Genomic DNA, 6,830 nt, shown 5'->3' on the forward strand with positions numbered 1-6,830 from the left:
TATTCATCTAGACCCTATCATATGCTTGTAGGACCTCCTATTCCTTCCCCGAACCCTTAGGACTTCTTTATGTACTTTTTTGCCAAAATTTAATCTAATCCCTGCCTTTACGTAGGATAGGTTCTATTAAAATTTTTATAAATGTTTTTAAGCATTCAGAACTACTATAGCGATAGTTCTAGCAAAATCTTTCTAAAGATTTTTGAGAAATAGAACTACTATAGTAGTAGTTCTGGTAAAATGTTTCTAAAGATTTTTTAGAAATAGAGCTACTATAATAGAAGTTTTGACAAAATTTTTATACATATTTTAGAAATTTTGAATTATTTTAGTAGAAATTATGTCAAAAATTTTGTAAAGATTTCAGAAAATTCTAATTCCAATAAAAGAGATTCTGTCAAAAAAAAAATCAAAATCCTTTTTGGATATTCAAATCATTTTTTTTGAAAAATCTCTATTAAAATATTTATGATACAAAGTCATGTTAGAATTTTTACAACTCGAATTTAAGTTCACGACATTTTTTGAATATTTGAGTTATTATAGAGAAAACTCTATAAAAATTTTCTCAAGAATTAAAATAATTTTAAACTAGCTTTTAGATTTTTTTTAATTTTAAAAAAATCTTATTTATTTTTTATAGGGAAATTATTGTCCAAAATTTAGTAGAAAAATATAATCTAATATAATAAAAATTTTAAAGAGTAAATCAAAGAACACAGTGATTCTTTTTGTTATACCTTAATATATCAAAAATCAAAGTATGTTTTTCTATCAAAATTTTATAATTTTTATATTAGATATATTTTTGATATATGCATGATTATTTAAAATTTTATTCATGCTCATATACATAAATTTTAGCATTTGCATAAATAAATACCCGTTCAAAATGACAAGATTAAAGGTTAGTCAAATTTTATGGCTTTCAAATTAAAAACGTCCAAATTTTTTATTAAGGATGATAGCCAAGCAGTGGCCAAGGTTTAAATGATCTTTCAAATCTCGTTAAGCAAGGCAATTATCATGTAGCATGTCATTTCTTGCAAAATTCTATTACATGGGTTTTCTAAACCCAAATGGTGCAAATAGAGCACCCATTTGCTTTATAAGTCATGTCTACACACAAACTTATATAGTTCCACATTCACAAGGTGAGTGCTCATTTTTACAGAGCAACACTGAATGAGTTAGGTACATATGACCTTAATGTTCACCCTGAATGGGTATTTGGGCTATTGAGCCCTAGTTTTGAAAATGTTAAATCCTATAAAAGAACCCTCTGAGCCCATTGAGGATTTTATCTACTTGAAAGTGGTAGATGGTATAGCTAGGAGTGACACTATTATATTGATTGTGCGAGCAATAGATTCTTGTGGGTCTCATGTCACTCAGGTTAGGAGGCCAAGGCTATCGACATGTCCTAGGTGATAGACCTCAGACTGCTGTAGTTAGTGGATGCATCCATTTCTTTTGGTGTCTTAGCAAGATTCTTCTCGGTCATTGACCACTTGCTTTGGGGGTCTGGTTCAGTCAGATATTCGAGTAATGCACAATAGAATAATATACCTCCAGAATGCTTCGTTTGAATGCAAATGTTGTCCCCTACGTACCAGGATGGATGGTGAATATAGAAACAAATATCATTTCTCTCACACAAATAGATATAAAAATATGCCCTGTTAATATATCATATAATCATGATTTAAATTGCATAATGGTTTACTAAAGCATGCATTTTTATTTGTTACATAAATTTGAATTACTAGAATCATGCTTAATATTTGAATTATATGAATTTGATAATTACTTACCAGGTTGTCATAAGTCTGACCCCGTTTTATGGAGAATATAGGTTTAGGTATGGAATACTCTACAAATAGTGGATAGTAGACATGAGTGGCATCGAAGAATCCATATTTCTAATATCCTAGGGTTAATTTAGGATTTGTTTTAAATTTTAATTTTAAATGTTTAATTGTCTGGACCTTGTGTATATGACTGTGTATATAATGCTTGTTTGAATTTAATTATGTCTTTACTTAAATTATTGTTTGTAGAATGTAACACACCCGAGGTTTTAAACCAAAGTTTAAAATATTTTTCACTATTTATTTAAAAAATAATAATTTTTACGCATTTTTCAAAGGTTAAAAATCTTAGGGTGTTACAGTTGGTACCAGAGTAGAGTTTTGGAAATTTGGTTGAAGTTTTATCCTGCCTCCAGCATCACACTGTAAGTACTTGCCTAAATTATATTATATTTTTGCCTATATAAAATATAATTAAAAGATAAAGAAAAACATTCATGCCTAAGGTAAGTCAGAACAATCATGTAGTATGGGATGCATGACTATTTATGACTTTCCTTTTTCATGTATAAGACAAGTTCTAACATTCATGTAGTATGAGATGTATGAATGGTAGTGACATTTTTATCCATTAAGAATAAATATCTGATATTTATATACATAAGGTCGTTCACTCAATAATGACATTAGAATAATGATTTTCTAAATATAATAACATAGGGTAGTGTTGCCCAATGTTTCAATTAAGGGTGATAAGAACGAGGTTAGCTGAGGAATATCTAAGCTAGTTCTTCAAATGACCATAGAAAAAACATTAGGATTTTGAGGATGTCGAGTTGGAGGTCAGTGAGGTGATTACTTGTGGTGACCAAACTATTATTTTTATAAAATCTTGCTGGGATTTATGAAATATGACTCTCATCACAACCATCTAAACGGGTAATTATCTTCTTTCACACTCTTTGTGATATCAGATCAATTACTTTGGCATAGGTCTGTTGTATCTTCCATCTCTCGACAATTAACTTCCCAAGATGCAATGGAGTAATATGGTGTGTCCACATAATTGCATCCCTAGGGCAAGATGGACAGGCTCAGACTCTCGAGCATATTCAATAGGAGATTTGACAACTCTTGGTATTGTCTTTGCATGTATCCTTAATAGGTCTACTGATTGGCTAATAGATTTAGGAAACTCATGTCATATAATGATTAATGAGTCCATTCTAGCCAATTGTTCTCTCTGTAGTGGATTTATTCTTACTACAAATGGCTCTTCTAGACCTATGTATAAGATTGGATCTGTTACTCCTACTTCTTGCCTTAAAAAAGAAATTGAATGTTTCTCAAGTTCGCCATGTTCCCATGCTATGAACCTCATTTATGTTGGACAATGAACCAAACTTAATTGTAATGTTACATTTTCTCCACTTGATTGTATTATGTGGATCAACTACCAAGGATGAGGATTGAGATTGGTTGTAGGAAAGGAGACCTATACTACCTAGATTGGTTGGATGTAGGGTTATAGACTATACTAAAAATTTTTGGACTTAATATAAATTATCTTGATTGTCAATATGAGCTCGTGTTGTTAAATTTGAACTGTATGTGTATGATCTGTGTTAATGTTACCACAACAAAACCAATAGACGATAGCAAGTGGATATGAGATACCTAGGTAGTCTTAGGTTAAAGATTGTGATATCTTTGTCTGATAAATGAATAATCAAAAGAACTGAATTGAGATATGTCAGAATAAAATGAAATCAATTTATACAAAAGAGTACTAATAGTGACGGTACATGATGGATTATTAACATTGATGAACATATATGATCTGTGGTACCGGTCAAGTATTCTGGAGGTAACCTTTGTGTTAACTATCGTCGTGTGTATCGTATTTTGGCCTAGACTCAAGTATCAATATGATACTTGGTTGCTTGTACTTATGAGTATGTGGGCATGATATGCTTGTAGCTCATTCCTAAGAGGTATTGGAATTTTGGCCATGAGAGCCAATACTGAAAGGGTACAATGTGTGATGGTTGTATGTCATGTATTTTGTGTCGGTAGTTGTGTCTTGGCCAAGATACTAGTATCGTGATGGTATGATACGTGAAACGTTAGCTTGGGATACCTTGACCATGAGAATATAATGCAATGATGCATGTTATAAACCTGTGTCAATTGATTTACATCGTCAAATAGAATAAACCTTTGTAGGTTTATCTTCTTTTCAATTGAGATAAATTGATCTCACCTTTATTATCTGAGTTCAAATTGAGGTTATATTGGAGCTAGCAGAATGAGAGTGGCGCAGTGGAAGCGTTATTATTGCTATGAAATTCTCTGGGCACCATTACTTTTATGGTAAGAATTTGAGGTCTCCTCTATTAATACAAACCTCAATTTTGTATTTTTTTTTCAAAAAGGAGTTGAAATTGAGATAGAAAAGACAACACTAATTTGTGAAGGATTATGATACATGAGATACAAGAAAAATATCTCTATCTATTTGATTGAGCATGTAATTAAATTTTGAGGACAAAATTTTCTTTTAGGAGGGTAGAATATAACATCCAAAAATTTTTAATGTTTGATAAATTTTGAAAATCAAGTCTTGATGAATGAATAAAAGTCTAAAAATCATGATTTGAGTAATTATTAGATCTAAACAATGATTTGAACTCATATATGAACTTTTGACGGATCCAAAAACAATATCTACATGGAAACAAGACTCATCTCTGGTGGGTTCCATGACAACATTAAAAATATTTAGTCTCACCTTCTTGTTGCCAAAGGATAAATCCATCACTCCAGTATGACAGTGGATACATGCATTGGCTGTCATAAAAAATGGTCGGCCTAAAATAATCAGAGTCTGATGATGACTATCTATGCCCTCCATGTTCAGGATAATGAAGTCGACTGGGAAATAAAAATCCTCCACTTTCACTACCACGTCCTCTAGAATTCCTCTCGAAACCTTGACAGAACGATCTACTAGGTGTAGGGTTATAGGTGTCAACTTCATTTCTCCTAACCCAAAAGAATCATAGAAATATCCAGATAAGCTATTTACGCTTTCCCCAAGATCTAACAATGCCCGCTCTATCCGGATATTTCCTATGACGCATGAAATAATCAGGGCACCAGGGTCCTTGAGCTTTGGTGGAGTTTGATGTTGAAGCATCGTACTCACCTGCTCGGTCAGAAGGACCTTGGTAGAAACTTTTTCCCTAGATTTCTTCTTTTGTGTATATAGTTCCTTCAAGAATTTGGCATATGCTGAAACTTGTTGAATGACATCTAACAAGGAAAGGTTGATCCATACTTGCTTGAAGATCTCAAGCATGTCTTGCACCTTGGTTCCTTGCTTGCTGATGCCAACGGGAGATTCTAATGCTTTAGGATAGGGTGATTTAGGGACATATTCTGGGGGCTCCTCCTCTTACTGAGGAGACTCACCTCTATCCTTGTCATCATGAGGGGGAGATGACTGAGCAAGAGTAGATGGCATGGTCTCACTAGGCTCATCGGTCATCTCTCTTGGAGCTACATGATACTTGTGTCTGCTCCTAAGGGCCATCACTGCTTTGACCTATTGCTGTGATGTATCATTCATGTACATGCCCCCAGAACTATGCTCCTTGCCTTTATGATTCATGACAGGCTGGCTAGGCAAGCTACCATCGGTTCTCCTACTCAACGCCTCTGCTAATTGACCCATTTGTATCTCAAGTTTGGCAATAGATTATGTGTGGGTATTCAGTACCTGATTGCACTTCTCAAAGGCATTTTGATTAGAGATTTCACCTCCTGAAATGCTTGAAGAAGTCTCTCCTCGAAAGATGACTGTTGTGGAAGCTTCTGAGTACTAACTGAGGGATAAGTAGAGAATGAATGAGGGTAACTAGGCCTCTGATATGTCTGTATGGGAAAGCTGAGCCTAACCTACTGAATGGGAGGGACATAAAATGATGCTGGTGAATTTCTCCACAAAAAATGAGGATGGTTTTGCCAATCCAGATTATACATAGAAGCACACGGGTCATAGACGGGTCTGGCGAACCCCTGAGCAGCTTAGACTTGTTCGTGAACAAATTCAGGGTACTGAGCTGCTGAAGGGCACTCAGTGACGACATATGCTGGACTAGCACATAGAGTACACACTGTCGGTTGATAGGATGGTCTGGCTAAAAGTTGGTCCAACTTATGCGCAAGCATATCAACCTTACTTTGAATCACATCAGTAGAACCTACCTCTAGTAGCCCACCCTTCTTGAGACCACTCGGTACAACTCTCTCAAGATGAGATGCTGAAGACGAAGTCGTGTGGTGCAAGGAATTCTCAGCTAATGTCTCAAATAACCCCCACACTTCATATTCGCTCTTCAACATAAATGTACCACCACAGGATGAATCTATCATCTGTCTGTTCCTCTCGGATAGACCATCATAAAAGCTTTGAACTATCTTCCACCTAGGTACTTGATGATGTGGGCATTTCCTAAGCAGGTCCTTCATACGTTCCCATGTCTCGTGAAATTTCTCACCATTCATCTCCGAAAAGCTGGTGATGGCTCGCCTAAATTGGTTTGTGCAACCAATGGAAAAATACTTCCTAAGGAATTCCCGCTGCAATTAAATGCATGTCTCGATTTGCCCCGGGTTCAAGGTCTTGAACCAATACTTTGCCTTGTCCTTTAGAGAGAATGGAAAGAGTGTCAACTTCATATCCTCATCTCCGAAATTATTGATTCAGGCCGTTGAACAAATCTCTAAAAACTCATCGAGATGCCTATATGGGTCCTCATGAGCAAGGCCATAGAATGAAGGTAGCATTTGAATAATGCTGGCCTTGATCTCATATTGAGGCGCTCCTATCTCTGGTCTCCTAATGGCTGGCGCATGGGTATACTGGTTAGGGATAAAGAAATCCCTCAAAGGACGGTTTTCAATCTGTTGCTCTATCTGCTCTGCCATTCAATTCAGACTTCTGGATCTTCTCAA

The 6,830-nt window shown here is 35.1% G+C and overlaps 1 non-coding gene across 1 annotated transcript; it reads left to right on the forward strand.

The window, feature by feature from the left end:
- The first annotated feature begins 6,306 nt into the window (after nt 1–6,306).
- Nucleotides 6,307–6,412, forward strand: LOC149828443 (small nucleolar RNA R71). The gene has a single exon (XR_016434498.1). It is a non-coding gene; the product is annotated as a small nucleolar RNA R71 (small nucleolar RNA).
- The last annotated feature ends 418 nt before the right edge of the window (nt 6,413–6,830 follow it).

This window comes from Nuphar pumila, chromosome 9 (assembly GCF_984573655.1).
Source record: "Nuphar pumila chromosome 9, dmNupPumi1.hap1.1, whole genome shotgun sequence".
Taxonomy (NCBI): domain Eukaryota; kingdom Viridiplantae; phylum Streptophyta; class Magnoliopsida; order Nymphaeales; family Nymphaeaceae; genus Nuphar; species Nuphar pumila.